Source organism: Panthera tigris, chromosome A3, assembly GCF_018350195.1.
Source record: "Panthera tigris isolate Pti1 chromosome A3, P.tigris_Pti1_mat1.1, whole genome shotgun sequence".
Lineage (NCBI taxonomy): Eukaryota > Metazoa > Chordata > Mammalia > Carnivora > Felidae > Panthera > Panthera tigris.
Window position 1 is genome coordinate 84,395,391 of NC_056662.1, and position 20,022 is coordinate 84,415,412.

The following is a 20,022-nucleotide window of genomic DNA, read 5'->3' on the forward strand; positions in this document are numbered from 1 at the left end:
AGAGTTCTCAACAACCTGAATGAACAAGATGACATTTGCAAAGTCTTTGGAAAGTGTAGTTATTAAGGCTGTGTCTAGGTAGGAACCAATTGGCAAAACTGCCTTAATAGGTTTGCTACCTGGTTTTTGTGACTGTTCAGAACACTCTAACCATTTATGCACATGGGTGGTATTACTGGGGAGCTTATACTTCTGGGTACCAAATTCTGCAGCACTTGAAATAGAACGCACCAGTCAAGTGGTACCATCTAGTTCTTCACCCTCATCCAGGTCCCAAAGAGACAGCCAAGAGATGGGTATGACCTGTACCAGACTCAAGGGTAGGATGAGATTTGCCAGACAGGGGCCTGGCACTCATTACCACATTGCTATTTCAGATAATTGATCAGAATGACTGGAGGTAGCAGTCTTCTCAAAAGTGTTGCCACCACCTGGAATGATCTAAATACCCTGGGTGGGATCATAACTTCACATTTGTCATATCAAAGAGGACACAATCAGCTTGTCAAGCAGCTAAATGGTGTGAGAAGAATGGAACAACAGCTAGCATTGCTAAAAAGACCTGAAGTCACTGGTACTTGGGCTAGCACAAGTGCTAAGAGTGAAGCTGATATGGAAATAGATAGTTTAAAACATGTAAGATGAATAATAAATAACAAACAGAACAGGACCTTCAAATGGTGGATGTTCAGGCTGTACTGATAGAGGTCATATTGCATGCAACCCCATGTGCCCCTAGGCCTTAGGAAATCAGAAGCCTAGAAGGACAGAGGAAGAGGAGCAGAGGCTGTTTTTGAGCAGAGGCATAATATATGTTAAAGCTGCTATCTGCTCGCTCAAGTCACTGACTGATGTGGTCAATGACTATGTGTCCATATGTAAGTCCATCTGGCCGATGCGATGTGCCAAGAGTGTGCAGCACCAGTGATGAGCAGGGATCCCACCCAATCCACAGCCTCCCAAAGGGCCCCAGAGGGCAACACTTGGGGCCTTGCTGCTCTAGATATTTTGCCAAAAGAAGCATCCAAATGTTAACACTGTTGGGGAACATGAATGAGCAAGCCAAACATACAAAGGCAGCCTGCGGTAGAGGAAAGCCATAAGACTAGGCTAGAAAAGTCACTATTCTGTCCATCAGGCAGGACGAGGCAATACAAGTTCCATTGAGGACTGGGTTACAGCAGAAAGAATCTAGTAACTAGTTAAGGTTGGAGGCATATTTCCCTAGGTGACCTCCAAATAGATGTTGAAAAAGGCAGCTAACGATAGGCTGTGTATAAAGTGTATGTCAATTTTCATTATTTTGATAAACCCACATTGTGCAGCTGGTAGATCATAAATCTCTGGTTTACATTGGGCTATTATTTAATTAGGCTAACCCTTAATGACTCATGGTATTTTGTCATTTTAATTATTCTTTATTTTTCTCACATCTAATTGGTAAATCACTGCTTATCAGAGTTTATGGTCTCTTTATTGTCCCATCTTCTAGCCGCTGTCCAAGGTGATGTGAACTCCTGGCTATTGACTTTCCTCAGTCTTCAATGGAGCTTGTCATGGAAAATTGAGTTTTTGATAAATCAACAGCCTATGTGCAATGCTTCTTCCTTGGTGTAACTTGAAGGAATTTGGGAACTGTCTCTAGTTTGGGCCTGGAGTCACACTGCAGCTTGAGATCCTGTCATTTACATCAAGCTCAAAAATATACATCTTAAAACCCTGCAGTATTTCTTGGACTTTGATGGTATCTGCAAGCATGATGAAAAGGGTTTTCACCACCAGATTTTAAATGTTTGGCTTTTTTTCTTTTTAATCACAGACTTCTTTTGTCTAAAACAAGTTCAGGCAGTAGGAAGGAGTGAAGAAGGTTCGGATTTATTCACATGGTATTTTCTCAGAAGAGTCTCTTCTTAAAGAAGCAATTATTAAGCCATCTACATTAGACCCATGCAAATGAAAAGATCAGAGTTAATTAATCTTGTCCTGAGTAAGAGAAGTGACGAATAGCAATTAAATATTTTGTGTTCCTCAAGGAATTTGCTTGCTTACTTACTCCTTATTTCTCAAGGGAGGGAGTTACTCTAATAATATGGAAAATGCTTGGTGGAGAGTGCTGAAGCTAGTGACTCATATATCCTGATTATCTTTCTTCAGCATCGCAAAGGAAAAATAATGGGAGTTTTTGGTGTCACACAGACGTAGCTTCTAATTTCAGTTCTACCATTTGCTGGCTACGGATAATTTATATAAACTCCTCATGTGTAAAGCAGAGCTAACGGGGCCAACCTTCCCCCCAATGATGGCAAGGCAGTCACCTGTTTCTCTGTGGGCCAGAGCTAATGTGAAAAGAAGGCTCCTCCGAGAGTGTAACTTGAACCCAAAGAGGTTTATTCGAGAAAAATAGAAAACAAATTATATATATTTTTTTAATTTTTTAAAAATCTTTTTATTCATTTTTGAGAGAGATACACAGCACAAGCAGGGGAGGGGCAGAGAGACAGGGAGACACAGAATCTGAAGGAGGTTCCAGTCTCTGAGCTGTCAGCACAGAGCCCAATGGCGGAGCTCGAACTCATGAACTGCGAGATCATGATCTGAGCCAAAGTTGGATGCTTAACCGACTGAGCCACCCAGGTGTCCCTATTTCTTTTTTCTAATTATTTATTTTTGAAAGAGAGAGAGAGTGAGAGTGAGAGACAGTGTGTGTGTGTGTGTGTGTGTGTGTGTGTGTGTGCGCGTGTGTGTGTGTGTGTGTGAGAGAGAGAGAGAGAGAGAGAGAGAGAGAGAGAGAGAGATGCTAGTGGGGGAGGGGCAGAGAGAGAGGGAGACAGAAGATCCAAAGCAGACTCTGTGCTGACAGCAGAAAGCCCGATACGGGGCTCAAACTCAGGACCCTTGAGATCATGACCTGAGATGAAATCGGATGCTTAACTGACTGAGCCACCCAGGCCCCCCAACAAATTGTATTTCTGATATCACATTGTCTTTCACTTTATTTTATAAAGTACTTTGAGACTATGTCTATATCCTAGAATGTTTGCATTTATTCAGATAAACAAAACTATATCAAATAGTAATAATAATAATATAATAATAATAATAGATATTATTTTGATGGAGGAAAGTAGGAAGAAAATACTGTTTTGGTTAAATGACTTGAAGTCATTGGCTGATTGCCTTCCTCACTATTCTGTTGATCTCTGAGGCACCATTAGACTTAACAACTAATGTCTCTATCAAGGAAAATAATCAACAAGTATATTAATTAGGCATTGCTTACACTTTTACTGCAAGTCTAATGATTTGTTGATTTTAAGTTAGATGTCTATCTTCAGTAAAGTCATTAATACTCTAAGTGAATTTGTGCTTGAAATTCCATAAGTATTTAGGAATTACACACATTTTGCTTTTTACTGTGGGACCCTTAGGCTATGAACATTTTCCTATTGCAGACCTCTAAAACTACAAACAAAACTCTTTAGGCATTTGTTAATAAATGTCTCTCCTTCACAACTGAAAATGGAAATGAAACAAACACAGAAGTGCAAGGGATGGAACCATCAACCACACCCTATGTGAATTAACTTGTCTTGGCTGTTGGTACACGCCAATGTCTTCTGCAGCTGGCCACAAATTAGCATAGCCAGTACCTAATGTGTAATTGACATTGACATTCACTATTCAGTCTTTTTTAATGTTTATTTATTTATTTGTTTTGAGAGAGAGAGAGTGTGTGTGTGTGCCTGTGTGCATGGGTGCATGCAAGCAGGACAAAAGTAGAGAGAAAGGGACAGAGAGAATACTGAGCAGGCTCTGCATAGTCAGCACAGAGCAGGATGCAGGTCTTGATCTCACGAACCATGCGATCATGACCTGAGCCAAAATCAAGAGTCGGATGCTTAACCAACTGAAGCAACCCAGGCACCCCTCACTATTCAGTTTTTACCAGATACCAGAAGCTGTGGGGCCCATCCCTTCCCAGGCCTCATCATCCAATGAGTGTACAATATTGCTTTTATAACAACAGCACATATCGTAAGCCTCTGAGCCCTATGCAGAAGCTCCCTTCCAAGTGACTTCTTCTAGGGATCTTGGTGGTGGTGTCATGGTGATGATCACAGCTTTGCTCTGATGCCCACTGCTCTTGCAGTCTTTGGCTTTAGGGACCACCGACAGACCCAGGACCATCGTCTGTAAAGCCAGTGATCCTCCCTTGGACTTCTGACCTCTAGGCAGCTTCATCCATTGTAGCTGATAGAATAAAGCTCCTTTAGCTCCTTCTGATCAGCTTTTTCATAGGACTTTCTCAGAGAAGAATTGTCCAGATGTTATGGGGAGGGGAAAAGGGAAGAGGGAGTCATAGGAGTTGATGAAGTACAGCTTCACTCCATACCTAGGACCCATGCTCTCTCTTCAACTCAGTTTATGTTCATCACCTGGTCCCTAGAGCACCTGCTGCTTCCTCTGGCAGAAGGGGTGCATCACTGTTTTATCTCCTAAGCAGACTTCCTTCAGCAACTATTAGAGCATCACACAAGTCTGTGGACCCAATTCAAATACTTCCTAAGAGGTACCACATGCTAGTCAAGGGTCTACCAGGACATAAATCTCAGTGCTCCATAATATTTCTTGAAAGTTGATAAATTCCCAGAACATCCAGAGGCCAGTAGGTTCTACGTCTGACAGGATTAGAGTTCAGCATAACAGCCTGGACTTACCTCAACATGTTTAGTTGCTGTGAGCTTTTGTTACCAACTTTATATTCCAGAAGATGGAACCAGCACAAATATGTCATGCATGCCTTCCAAGACCTGCCATAGTCCGGTCACACCTCATCTACCTATTCTGATTAACAAGTATTTTTTTTTTTTTTTTTTTTTTTTTAAGCAACTCACCACACAGCACTCCTATAACACTGGGATGTTCTTAGAATATTTTCCTTCTCCACCAGTTTTTTATGTCACTCCTTTCTTTAAGAACTGATTTAAAATTTACTTTCCCCATGAAATCTTCTCAATTTTTCCAGCCCACACTCATTGCTCTCTTCTCTGTCCATGTGTTCGGCATCAAAATCACAGCAGCTCATTGTTCTATAACCTCACACGTATTAGTGTTGGCTTTAGTTTTCTAGCTAAATTAAGAATCCATTGAGGGCAGCTTCCGTGTTTTTTATGCATTCTTATACCCACACAGTATTTAACATGATATACTGTTAGTCACAGAGGCACAACAATAAATCAGATTAAATGAAAAAAAAATAATACATTATCTGTCTGGTTGGTTAATTTGCTGGTATGTCCAAGGCTGTAGTAGGTACTGCAGGATATACAAAAGTGGGATATGATGTGGTCCCTGCCCCCAAACAGTTTCCAATCTCATTGAGAAGGCAATAAATGCAACATGAAATAATTTGACTACAGGCTAACGCTAAAATGCCTGGTATAGGTAGGTGTTGCTTTGACATCCAGGAAGGGGATGATATAAGGTTAACTGAAGTTAAAACTGGGAAGATTTTATGGATGTGACAGAGTTTGTGATTAGCCTATAAAAGTATAAAAGTTGAAGAGGCTGATAAAATACCAACATAGTTTTATTCATACAGAAAACTGTACATGAATGTTCATAGAAGCTTTATTCATAATGGACCAAAGCCAGAAACAGCCTAGCTGTCCTTCAATGGGCTAATGGTTAAATACACTGTGTATATTCATACCATGAAATACTACTCAGCAATAGAAATGAAAGCACCATTGATACATGTGACAACTTGGATGCATCTCCAAGGAATCACATGGAGCAAAAACAGGCCAATCCCTGAAGATTATATACTGTATGATTCCATTTACATAACACTTTTTCTTATTTTAGAGAGACAGTGTGTGAGCGGGGAGAGGGACAGAGGGAGAGAGAGAGAGAGAGAGAGAGAGAGAGAGAGAGAGAGAGAATCTTAAACAGGATCCACACAGTGTGGAGCCTGACACAGGGCTCAATCCCACAACCCTGGGATCATGACCTGAGCTGAAATCAAGAGTCTGAGGCTCAACAAACTGAGCCACCCTGGTGCCCCTATATCACACTTTTTAAATGGCAAAAATGGAGAAATTGAGAACATATTAGTGGTTGTCAAGGGTTCAGAGAGGGGACAAAACAGAGATGGGCATGGTTATGGAAGGGAAACTCAAGTAGTATAATGAGGTCAGGAAAAATTAAGTAAGGCATTCAAACATTCAAAGAAGATGACTTCATCAACTTACACTGATTCTGACTTGGGAAGACCATCACCATTTCACTGAAAGGGTCAGAGGTTGAGATGCTGTCTTGCAACAAAGACTAGTATACCCTAGTCCTCACATTAAAAGCTCGGTCCCTACAGCCAACTAGTCTAAGGGTTCCAAGGCAATGACATACCTAAGATTCATCTCAAGATGTGAAAAATACAGATTCTTGGAACCACACCTAGAAATTCATGTTCAGGAGAGTTGCATAGGATTCTGGATTTTCCATGTCTGATAAGCAACCCAGGTGATTCTAATCTACTTGGAATAAAAAACCAGAACCAACAGGAGTACTTATTAAAAATTCAAATTCTTTGAGACCCACTGCTTTTGTTGCACCAGTCTATTTTAATTTTATTCTGGTAACTCAATGAAATTTATAGAAAGAGGTTTGAGTACTTAAAGGTCTGGGTCATGTTCCTATATGGTTGGGGGTGGAGAGAGAGGAGGAAGCTGTCAAAGTATAAAACCTTCCCAGCCCTCCTCTTCCAATCACAACTCATCAGAGAGCATTTTGCACAGGGAGATCAAAGGCCCTTGCCGAGGAGAAGTTGAAAGACTTTGCTGTTGTAATTCTGGGGCAGAGGTGCTTGGATATAAATGATTCCTAACTGTGGGTTTGGGGGACCCTGCTACGTAGAAATGTAAACACAGATGTCAGGCCTTTCATCCCCACTATATAAACATACCAGCTGCCAGGGGAAGAAGGAGAAACCCTTTGGAATTAGCTGCATTTTTTTGCCATCTAGAGCATAAAAATTGGCTTCACGCTTGAATTTCCACCAGCAACGCAAAAGCACTGCTCACCAGAGAAGGACTGAACAATGAAGGAGACATCCACTTGCCGACTGCCTCTTTTCTCAGGGAGACATTCAGATCTTGCCATTCTCCAACATGCGAGTGGCTATCCCAGATGAGAACAATGAGAAGAGATGGTAACACTCTATCACACAATTGCCAGACTCATGGAAGAGGCCCTTAAAAAATATGTGGCCACTTTGTTTCCAGGGTTGTATAAACCAAGAGTCTCACTGAGATTTACACTCCTGATCAACACAGATTTAGGGAAAACGGAAGAAGCAAGTCTTGTGAATTTTTGTGAGAAAAACAGAATGGTTTCCAGTAACAGAGAATATGATTATTCCAATACATAAATATTCAAAGGGCCACAACTGGTTTAGCCACACCCGAACCACAACAGACCTCTTCTCACACTATTAAATAAGTTTTTTTAAAAAGGAAACCATGAAAGAAACCATTTCTGAAAAAAAAAAAAAACTTAAATGTGCAAAAAAAGTATAATGGGAAATGTATTTCTAAACAAAACACTTCAATCCATGGAGAAATGTGTCTTCAATTACATCTGGAGCTAGCGTGCCAGCTTGCATATGCGTACAAGTCTCATGTTTTCTACAGAGTCTCAGTTCTGAAAGACCTGAAGAACTAGAGTGAAAGCATATAGAGAGTGTCTTTTCATTGGACAGGGGATTTTTTTTTTCCTGGAAACATTATGACAGCCAAACAGATCTTCTGACATTGGATAAGTTAGTTGTTACATTATTCACCATATATAAAAGTTCAAGGTGATAAAAATAAATCTGAAATTACCAAGTAGTCCACATGTGTGAACTTACTGGGCAGAGGCCATTGTGGTTTAGGACGCATTAGTTCTAACAAAATTTATCCCTTTACAAATGGTCCATTGGAGTATTGTAAAAGGATTATCACAGTGAGCTTTCTAAATGGTCCTATTGCTTAGAATGGGCCAGCCAACCCGGCTGTGTGTGATAGAAGAACCAATCAATTCAGAATAAATGCCTCAGAGGCATTAATTAGAAATTTTGTCCTGCTGAGGATTAGTTCATAAGATATTATTTTCCATAGTCAGGTTGTGGACTACAACTGAATAAAAATCTGTGAAGTCAATATCTTCTACTTACAAATAGGTTAATTCAGGAAAGCTCTTCATAAATTTGTTTGTAAGTTCAATAGATCACAAACAACTCACTTGTACATCTTTCTGCTTTTACAAGAGGGTTCTTGATGTTGATTGCATTGATTCTGTCTCTTCTTGCTTATGTCAAAAACTCGCATATATACATAAATATACTTGTGGGTATATGAAAATACGTGTATGTGTGTGGTATCTATGTGTCTGTGTGTGCAACCTAGATAGTACTTCAAACACAGCACACACACCAGAAAATCTCAGAAGTTCAGACTTAGAATAACTATGCATGACAGCTAGTGTCCCCTGTGGATGCAGGCGAAGTTGAATTTCCTTTCTCAGGAGCACGGCATTCGTTAAATTGAGTAAGTAATATAGCTTACATAATTCTTAATTCATGCTAATATGGCAAAAATATGCATCTATGATTTGGTTCCTGTGTACCTTCCCAGGCTGATCTCTCACTCATTCTGTGCTGGAGTCTAACTGTTTTTCGTTTTTGTTTTAATTCCCTCAAAGCACCATTTTTTCCCTCTTCAGCCATTAAATTTGTACTGATCATGTATTATGTGTTAGGCAGGGTTCTAAGTTCAAGGGGCTATAGCAGTGAATCAAGCAGACAAAACATCCTGCATTCTTGCAGTTTAGGTTCTAGCTGGGGAAGACAGAATAAACAATTATGTAGAATATATAGTATCTGACATGGTAGTAACTATAAGAGGGAAGACAGGAGAGAGCTGGAGGGGTGGATAGGAAAGGCCAAACCTGGAGCGTTTGAGCAAAAGGTTGAAGGGACTGAGGAAGTGAGCCAAGTGGGTACCTGTGGAAAGAACATTCTAGATAGAGGGAAGAGCTGGTGCAAAAACCCTAGCATTCTTGACTCATTCAACAGCAAGGAGGTCAAGGTGAAGAAGGGACAGGATGGTGGAGATGTGGTCAGGAGGCAAGGGGTTGTCCGGATCATGGAAGGCTCTGGAAATTTTGTTTTTACTTTGAGTGATGTGGAAAATGATGTCAAGGAGGATATGAAGAGGTGGGGGTGGGGAAAGGTGGTGGTGACACAAGGAAAGATGACATGGACAGTACTGGTAGAAGTCATGAGAGTTGTCAGTCTGCCTGTAATTTGAAAGTAGAGCCAAAAGGATTTGCTGATTGAACTCAGGGAAGGAGATAAAGTAAGTCAAGAAAGAATCCAAGGTGTTTGTCTACTTTTGCCTGAGCAACTGGAAAGGTGGAAATGTTGTTCACAGGGAGGGGCAGGCTGCTAAGGAAGCAGGACTTAGCAGGGGTGCGGGGAGTGCAGGTATCAGGAGTTCAGGTTTGGACAGGCTAAGATCAAGATGCCTGTTAGACACCCAGATGGAGACAACAGTAAGGCAGCTGGGCATAGGAGTCTGTGGTTCAGGGGAGAGGTGTAAATTGGAGATACAAAGTTTGGAAGTTCTCAGCACATAGGTGAGATTTAAATCTATAAAACTGAAGCACCAGAAGAGTGAGAAGATAGACAAGATATTCGAAGAGTGAGCCATGGTTCATGGAACTGCTGACTGAAACTTAGTATATGCTGTTCACTGGGCTTGATGTGCTCTTAGCCCTCCCCTGCCACCTTTGTACAAGATGATTTTCTTTTTTCTTTTTTAACTTCATAATGATTTTTATTTTTAAATATTTCTATGTATTCTATGTATCTGTATATACGAATACAGATTTTACTCTTTTTGAACTTTATCATCCTGTAAGTGTTCTTCTGTGACCTCCTTCTTTCCCTGTGCATTAGGTTTTTAGGATTCATTCATGTTGATGCATACAGGTACTGTCCATCTATTTTCACTGCTACATACTATTTTATCATGCAAATAGACTGGTATCTATTCAACTATTTCCCCCAGGTTTGGGATCTTAAAAACATTTCTTTTTTTTTAAATTTTTTTTAATGTTTATTTATTTTTGAGACAGAGAGAGACAGAGCATGAACGGGGGAGGGGCAGAGAGAGAGGGAGACACAGAATCGGAAGCAGGCTCCAGGCTCTGAGCCATCAGCCCAGAGCCCGACGCGGGGCTCGAACTCACGGACCGCGAGATCGTGACCTGAGCTGAAGTGGGACGCTTAACCGACTGAGCCACCCAGGCGCCCCTTAAAAACATTTCTATTATGGACATTTTTGTATAAATCTCCTGGTATACATACATGTTCAAGAATTTTCCTGAGACAATACCTAGGAGTGAATTTATTGATTCATAGAGTACAAATGTATCCAACTTTACTGGCCATAGCTGAACAGTTTGTTTTTTTTTTTTCCAAATGGTTGTACCATTTATATTCTCACCAGCAGTGAATGTGAATTCTTATTGCTTCACATTCTTCATGGCACTTCCTATTGCCAAGTGTTTAAGAAATTTTTGCTTCTCAAGTATGTGGAATATGGTATTTTATTACAGTTTTATTTTACATTCCCATTATTGATATTAAACAGTTTTGTACGCTTACAGACCATTTACATTTTCTATGAAATGCCTGTTCACAGCTTTTGGTTATTTTTGTATAGAATTATTTGCCATTTTCTAATGGATTTGTAGAAATTCTCTGTATTACCTAGATACTAATCTCTTTTACAGTTAATGTGTTGCAAATATCTTCTGTAAATTTGGGCCTTCTCTTTTCACACTCTCTCTGAGATTTTTAGATGCATTTCTTCATTTTAATGCAGTTGAATTTATCAAATTTTTTTTAGTTTTTTTTTCCTTTTTTATTTTTGCTTTTACTTAAAAAAACCTACTACCACAAAATCAAAATAATATTTTCCAGAATTATTTTTGTCATTCTCATTTCAGCCATTAATCTACCTAAAGTTGATTTCTGTGTATGATGTTGGGTAGGCATCAGATTTCATTTTCCATAGGGAAAGTGAATGTCCTAGCACTATTTATTGAATAATCCATAATTACTGCACTTACTCGTAATGCCCACAAAGTTCCACATAAGTGGCTCTGTTTCTATACTCTATTCTCTTTCATTGGTCTATTTGTCTATGCCTAGGTCAAAACTACAAGGCATATTGTGCATGTGTGTGTGTTTGTGTTTTAATAACTGTCTCTCCCTACTTCATATTTTGCTCTTCTTCAAAAATGTCTTGACCATCCTTGGGCCTTTGCTCAAAATTAGATTATTAAATTCCACCAAAAAGAAAAAAAAAAGCTATAGGGATTTTTTTTTTTACATGATTGCACTGAATTTATTTATAGTTTTATTTAGGGACAGCTGACAACATTATGATACCTACACTTCATATCCAAAACCAACCGAGATATAACTCAATTTTGTTAGCCATTCTTTAGCATTTTAACAAACTTTTTTATTTTTTCACAAGTTGAGTTTGTAGTTACTCTTCCCCATAGTGAAAATGTGTTCAGAAACATGGTCTTCAACAGCTATTAGATTTATTGCCATTTCCTGTCCCTTCTGTGATGACTTCCAATTCACCTTCACCTTTAAGGCTCCAGATCTGTCCTTAGTCCGCTGAGTATAAGGGTTTGTTAGTAATGTTTCACCCATCCATTTCATTCATCCTCTGGCAAATGCTGCTTTCAGAGGATTAAAGACCAGAATGTTCTGATTAAACACTTAATTAGACATAATAAAAAATATTGCTAGTTTTAATTATTGATTCACTCATTAGTCTAATATACTAATGAAAGAGCTTTGAGAAAAGGAAATGGAATAAAATTTACCCTCTGAGAAGATGGGTTGAAATCAGATTCTTATGCTAAAATTTTTCAGAGTAAACTACCAGCTCCTATAGATGGGAGCTGTCTAACTAGTATTTCATTCATTTCATGGAACTCTAACGGGTAAGGTTTTTGCAAATGAGAGCACTCAGACTGGCCTTTCAGTTATATACTATTAGAAACTACTGTAGACCATGAGACACAATAGAAAAGAGCCCTGTACTCAAAGCCAGATGGTCTGTGTTCAAATTACATCTGTCACTTCCCTATTGTGTCTTGCAAAAGAATCTCTTTAGCCTTTGCTTGATCTTCTGTTAAGATTTAGACTAAGATTATGTCCTAGGCAACTTTTTGTCCTAGACAACTTTTTCTTTCATGGTGCCTACTGAGTGTGAGGCACTCACTATATATTTACCAAATTAATGAAATAAGATTAGATTAAGTGATATCTTAAGTGCTTTTCAGTTTTAAAATGTCATGGTTCTCTCTAATATTTACCTTTTTGTGTGATTACGTCCCAAATTACTTTAGAGGCCTGTGCAAACCTCTGATAGATAGGTAGACAGATATAAAATTGTGATTTAGTACCAAAAGTACTTGTATGAATTAACTTCTTCAGTGCTTCCACTGACTTCCATCATTTGGAATATTATATAAGAAAATTTCAGGAAAACCCACCTATATCACAGGTTTTATTCTTTTCCATTATCCAGCATGAGAGATCTAAGAAAATGCCATGGGGCACCTGGGTGGCTCAGTCGGTTAAGCGGCCGACCTCGGCTCACGTCATGATCTCGCGATCTGTGAGTTCGAGCCCCGCGTCGGGCTCTGTGCTGACAGCTCAGAGCCTGGAGCCTGTTTCAGATTCTGTGTCTCCTTCTCTCTGACCCTCCCCCATTCATGCTCAGTCTCTCTCTGTCTCAAAAATAAACGTTAAAAAAAATTAAAAAAAAAAAAAGAAAATGAGGAGCAACCAAATGGCAAGGCAGAGAGGACTGTGTTAGATGTCTGTTGATGTGTATTGTCATGGTGCACAAGTATTGCTGCATAAACAGAGCAAGTTGCAGAGAATAGTCCATAATATAATCCCAATTTTGTAAGAAGTAAGAATAATTGTAAACATACAAACACATTCCATGTGTATTTCAGGGAGTTTAAGTTTTTATAAACTTAGGAAAAAAGTCTAATTGACTACTCAAAATTCTTAACTTCTGTTTCCATGGATGGGGTGGTGGGTGAGTGTTTAAAATGGGGAGAGTGAACGGGAGGTATAAAAGCGAGGTATAAAGGGAGGTATAAAAGTTATTTGCCCACTTTTATTTTGTTTGGCTTGTTTCATAAGCAATTATACATTTGCACTGAATTCCCTTTTCAAGCTAAAAAGTATGTAAAAATGGTTGATACCTAAATTTAACTTGTTCTGAAAGCAGCCTTCATGTCTTTCAGATTTCTGTTCAAATGTCATCTGCTTGAACATTATATATTATATCCTTCCTCCCTGGTACTTTTTAGACTTCTTTATTCTACTTTCTTTTTCTCCTGAGCACTTATTGCTATCTGAGACTATAGATTTATTTGTCTAGTTGTTTACTGTCTGATCTTCTCACACTAGAATGTCTTAACCAGTGCCCAGAACAGTGCCTAGCATACATATGGTACTCAATCAATATAGTTAATAAATACAAAAGTAGATAAAGCAAATGTCGTGCACCCCTGTGGAGCAATCTAATGCCAACTGAGCGTGCATGCTGACCTATGCAGCTGACATGGTTTTCTTCTAAAGAGGGAACAGCAACGTAAAAATTTAAACTCAGCGTTTCTTCTCTCCTAGCCTCCAACATCTAGAGATGTCACAAAGGTTACTCTGCACACTATTACCTCTACTTCCTCACTTGGTACTATTCAGAATTTTCTAGGTCCACCAGACATCATTAGACTCAGCAAAATCATGCCTTTAGGTTTGTCTAATCACCTGATGTGTTTACTTGATGTCTCCAACTAGGTCTTCATAATCTTGTCATACTATATCTGAGATAGGATATAGATCAATTCAAAAGGCAAAGTAAGCAGTATATTCTCACCCCTGGATTCTTTATCAGAATATTATATCTCCTTCATTTCTATGTCAATAGGTAAGAATGTTTCATTTGTGCTAAGATGCTCTTAGTTACAAATAAGATAAAACACAATTCATTTGGCTTAAATAATCAAGATTTTACTGACCCTCAGTACCAACACGTTCTCAAGGAAAGGCAGTTTCATGGTTAATTGATCCAGTGTATCAATCATATTTCCAAAGATCAAATTTCTTTCCATATTTTGGCTAAGCAATCCTTAATATGAGCTCTCCTATGGTAGCAGGATAACTGCTTGACAAAGTCAGGGGTATAATTGTCTTTATTCAAGTCCAGTAGGAGAGATTCCTTCTGCCCCAATATTACAACAGTGCTGAAGTATATACTGGGTGAACTCACATGGGAAATATGTCCTCCCCAGAACCAATGACCCAAGCCAATGGAACAGAATATACTGAGTGGGTTAAGCCAAACTGAGCCCACCCCAAGAGTAGAGAGTGAGGTCATATTACTCTTGATTTCATATTACTGGTAGGATGGAAGAGAGAAGAGAATACATCAGTGAAAGTTACTCTTAAGACAAGTGTCCATTACAGATATCACCAGAGAGGGAGATGAAGGCAAAGAGAACTACTCACTTCATCTTTCTGTGGGCTCCAGAAAGTAAAGGGTAGGGAAACCATAGCTGTAGCTGTTTGATTTGGATTCCCAATGTCCTTAGTCTCTCTAAAGTATATTTATTGCTTAGAAATCACATGGAACGCAGAAGAATAAAGTCTGAGTCTAAATGCTGGGACTGGTCAGTGAATTGGGATCCTTTGCATCAGGAATTTGCCTTTTTAAAAAGGCCAATGGACTGCCTGGTAGAAACAGCATGCCAGAAAAAATTAAGGTTCTTTGTTCCTCCTGATCAGGCCCTTTTTTTTCCCTCTGATCCCAGGTTGGAAACTGAGGGGGCGAGGGGAGGAATCCGTTAGTACAATAAAAATTTTAAAAATATTTTTGTTAACAATGCTTCCCCCACTTCAGCATTAACAACACCTTCTACCCACAGGGCAATAATATCTATATCCCATTCTTATAGGGATAATCTAACCTGTCACTTGAGGAAGTGCTGAGAAAGCTCCAAGAATCAAAGAAAATGCTCAATGCAAATTGATGGCACTAAAAAAAAAAATGTTCTTACTGTGGAGAATTTCAAGCACAGAACACTACAATGAACTACTTTGTACCCATCACCCAGCTTCAATAATAAACTCATGGCCAATCCTGGTTTCAGCTACTCCCCCTTCCCATGTTATTTTGAAGCAACTTATATATCATATCATTTCATCCGCAAATATTTCAGTAAGTAAACTCATATGCCTCCAAAAGATCATAAATCTTTAAGGAACCACAATACCATTATCACAGATGTTAAAATTAACAATGTTTTCTAAATAATTATCAAATATCTAGTCAATGTTCAAATTTACAAATGTCTTATAATTGTTATCATAATTCTAAAATTTGTATGTCTGCATGAAGAGGCAAAGGGAGTCCACATATCGCAATTCATTTGTAAATATTTAATGTATCCTTTGATATATGGGTTCCATCTAATTTCTCTTTGTCTTTCATGTAATATGTTCGTTAAGAAATCAGGTAATATGCCCTAAAGATTTTTTCACAGTCTGGATGTAGCTGATTGCCTCCCCATGGTAAAATTTTACATCTTCCTCTCTTCTCTCCTATAAATTGGTAGTTGGAGCTAAAAGCTTCATCAGATTCAGGTGTGGATGACATTTTGAACAACTGGTCAAGGATATGTATTCATATATCTTCTAATATCTTAGGTATATGTATTCAAAAGTGCCTGGGAAATTCCAAGCTGCAGTAAGGTGTCATTTCACTTACAGCAAATAAATAACCGAAATGGAGGGAGTTCACATGGCAGGATGTTATTTTGAAACTCACACAAGTTAACATTCCCAAGTAGAAGGAAAGAAACTGCATGAGTGTGGGGCTGCACACACAGACATTGTCCACTCATTTGTAAGGACATAAAGACATTTCTGGGTGTTTTATTGATCAACCTACATCATCCCACACTCCTGAAAGTCCCACATAAACAAAGCAAGCTAAAAATGTAGTTCTCCCTCCAAGGTGTCTGTTTTCTTCTCTGCCTGCCTTCTAGTCTTTCCCATATTTGTCATATTTGACTAGCACCCTGGCAGCAAAGTCAACTACAAACAATTTTGAAAGTAACATCCTGGAACAAAATTTTATGCAAATCAATATATATTACAAAACACAGATACTGGACAGCTATTCTCTGATTCCAAGAGTTCTGTACAGCCATCTTGGCTTAATCCACAGAAGTTATACTTTCCACCAACACCACTGCTGTCAAATGTCAAGCAATGGTATGCTGAAATGCAGTGTAGGACACAGAATATGAAGGTTTGCTCAGAAACTACCTAGTCTGTTTCTCTTGTTTTTCAAAAGCTCAGAGAAGGTAGACTTTCAGTTAAAAGACATGTTGAGTCTAGAACATGGTACACCTGAGTTCCAATCAGTGGCTTTCTGTACCCTCTCTCTGCTAAAAGGCTTAAGATATCTCAAATACAAACCCAAAATCTATGTAACCTTAAGTCTTCCCATTATCTTTCATGAGCTAAAGCCTAAGGAGAGATCTCTCTGGAATGAGAGAGTGAATGATCTTTTGCCCACCCACTCTCTTGATAACGGGAATTATACTATTTCACTGCTCACTCTTCCTACCCTGGGATGGGACAAAGGCAAATTTTTCTTTCCCCTGAGGCTTCAGTATCATGGACAATGTCAGTCTCTCCCTCCATTGTCCCTTATACAGATAAGTTTGCAAGTTTAACCAGTTCTTCTGTGTGCCATTCATTTCTCCCCCTTCTTCTTTCATGCCTTTTCTCAGACACAGGTTATTCTATCCATGAATTATGGCAGTCTCTTCCCTTTCTCACTTCTTATTCCCACTAAAACAACCTTGTACATGTGCTGTATGGATGGCATACTCCAGTTACTCAAAATCTTCTAAGGACAGTTATTACCTGTCCAGCCCAAATGCAAACTTTTGACCCTGTTTTCAAATGCTGTTTCACCAGTCAGTTATCCCACATTTATCTCACTCACTCTTTGTGCTGCTGGCTTAACCCTCTGATTTCATGTTTACATTCCCCTCACGGCATCTTCTCCAACCCTCTCAATAGCCACTGCCAAACCTACAGATCACATGCAGAGAACATTGTAAAAAAAACAGGCAAAGTACTCTTTCTTCTGAGAGATCTTCTCCACTTCATACAAATTCTAATTTCCTTGACTTCCAACTCATGATATTCCCCACCATAAGTACACATGGTGTCATCTTCCCATACAAACTTCTCTAGCTAAATTAATACCACTTATAGGAACATTTTGGCTGTGAACAAATTCTCCAAATTTCCTGTACAATTGCAATCCATTGATAAATATTTTTTAATATTTGCTAACTATTACATAATACTATATGTAAAGCACTAATCTAAATACTATGGTGTTTACACCAATGTACGAAGTAGTCTCTGCCTTCAAGACCCTTATATTCTAGCTGAGCCAGCAAAATATGCATATTTGAAAAGATTGCATTGTGACTTTGAAAAGTCACAAAAGATATTTATTCATTCATTCATTCATTCATTCATTCATTTTTAAGTAGGCTCCATGCCCAGTATGGAGCTCAAATTGGGTCTTGAACTCAGGACCCTGAGATCAAAACCTGAGCTGAGATCAAGAGTCAGATGCTTAACCAACTGAGCCATCCAGGCACCCCCAAAAAAGATAAATTTTAAATGAAAAATTAGTAATAGCCTAGTAGTGGCTACTACGGGGAATTCAGAAGAAGGGAAGTCCTGGAAGAAGGAAGAGAATTTAGACTGGCTTGGAGTTCTAGGTAGAAATTTTAATTGGCAGAGAGAGGATCAAAATTAGCTAGGGCATGGTGAACACAGAGTGTAGGCTATTAGCAGATATGGACCTTTTTTTTTTTAATGTTTATTCTTCAGAGAGATGGGGGGAGGGGTGGCAGAGAGCATGAGAGGGGAGACACAGAGAGACAAGGGACAGAGAATCCAAAGCAAGCTCTGTGCTGATAGCAGAAAGCCCCATTCGAGACTCAAACTCATGAACCGTGAGATCATGACCTGAGTCAAAGTTCGACGCTCAACCAACTGAGCCACCCAGGAGCACCAGATATGGACCATTTTTCATCTTTAGTGTACTTCTAAGAGGAAACACAACTGCTGACTATAAACAGGACAAAGATGACGTTAACAGTGGTGCTAATGATGGAGATGTGAGGAAGGTTAAGAATACTGGCAATACTGACAAATGACAATGATGACTCTAGTGAAACATGCTTTACGAGGAGCCATTCTCTTTTTGCCAGCCTGCACGTGATTTTATCAGTTGGTGTGAAAAAGCCTCTCATTTCAATCTGCCATTCCAATCTAATTTTGATAGCAACGCAATGCTGATATTGACTATTTTTTCTTGCTTTATATCAATGGCTTTATGAATTCATCCCCGCCCCCCCCATCCGCCCAACCCCTGGCCCAGCGGAACAGCAGCAACATTTGTGGGCTGATGCTAATTTATCTGGCTATAGTCTTGTTAATATACTTAGGTTCGGTGAAGCACGGTCCATGGAGTGCTCAGGAAAAGCACAAATAATTGAGTGCTTTCCTAAGAGTTTGCTTTCCTTTAGTAGATGTTGCCCCAATTTCATTCCCATAAGCTTGGCTTCTGAACTGAGGATAATACAAGCTAATACCTCCGACTGAAAAAAGCGTGCATATATATAACCAACATTAAGATTTTCTTTATACATCTAAACTCACAAGAAAACACACACACACACACACACACACACACACACACTCCACTTTATGTGAAAGATCCTGCCATTTTACTTTTAAGCTTGGGAGAATTGAAGGCGCAAAGGCAAGCATGTTCTCAGTTCTACCCTGCAGAGGCTAGCGCTAAAATGACGCCTGGAAAGCAAATGCGGTGACCTTTAAAGGAATCGAGAAGAAGCTATTTCCAGCACATTACTAAATGCTATATTTTAAAGGTTCTAACCTTATTTGCTACAAGTGTATAATATCAGGAAACCCTTGTGAGGGAAGGGTCTGCATTCATCACATGGCATAAGTCACTTACAGAAAAGATGAGAAAGTTATTACTTTCTAACTTGCAGACACCAAAGTTCAACCCAGCTCCTTTTGTGGTTTGCTGCATTAAATAAGGTTCAGGGATCACTTGGAGAATTACAGGCTTCTTGACCTAACAAAAATAAAAAGTTTTCTGCAAATAACAATGACTATATCATCATGCAGAGCAATTTATGACACAAACACACACACACTCCACCTTTTACAGCTTATGCCAGCTGGCAAACTGACCCGTTGTGTGTCTACGGTATTAAATTTACTCTTCAGTTGATTAATAATAATTGATGCATAAGAGCCACTATCAAAATAAAGAATGGGTAAGAAGAAGAAAATCACTCATTGAAAAAAAATCCTAAAATATAGTCTTTGAAATTGAAATTAGACTCTACTATGAAGGTCTGCAGAAACTACTTACAAAAAAGTAAATTATACACTGATTATCTTAATATCTGATAGATAGGTCATTTTATTTTGATAATACAGTGTCTCCTTAAATTTGTATACTTCTTTACAAAACACTGGTATTTGGCCACACTTCTATATTCATAACCTCATTATATTTTATAGATTGAAAGTAAAGATTTCCAGCAAGTCGGCTTCAGTGCATCTTTTCCCCACCCTGATTGCATAACCCACATCTGTTGAAGGAGTAAGTTGCCAATTATATCGTGGATATAGGATTTATAATTCGGCCAAGCCAACAAAACATCATGTGGGGGCCTATGTGGTCAGAATTGTCTCCAGTTCACCTTTATGCTAAGTGGAGCCATCAAAAC

The 20,022-nt window shown here is 39.0% G+C and overlaps 1 protein-coding gene across 20 annotated transcripts in view; it reads right to left on the minus strand.

Moving 5' to 3' along the window:
- The window catches only part of LOC102969177 (E3 ubiquitin-protein ligase RNF113A-like), a 504,616-nt gene that overhangs the window by 112,974 nt on the left and 371,620 nt on the right, over positions 1-20,022 (minus strand). The window contains exon 1 of one of the 20 annotated variants that reach the window (XM_042981588.1): positions 19,236-19,333. The exons of the other annotated variants lie outside the window; for them this stretch is intronic. The gene's annotated coding sequence lies outside the window, so the exon portion shown is untranslated. Of the gene's footprint in view, positions 1-19,235; positions 19,334-20,022 lie in introns of those variants that run through there. 20 annotated transcript variants of the gene reach the window in all.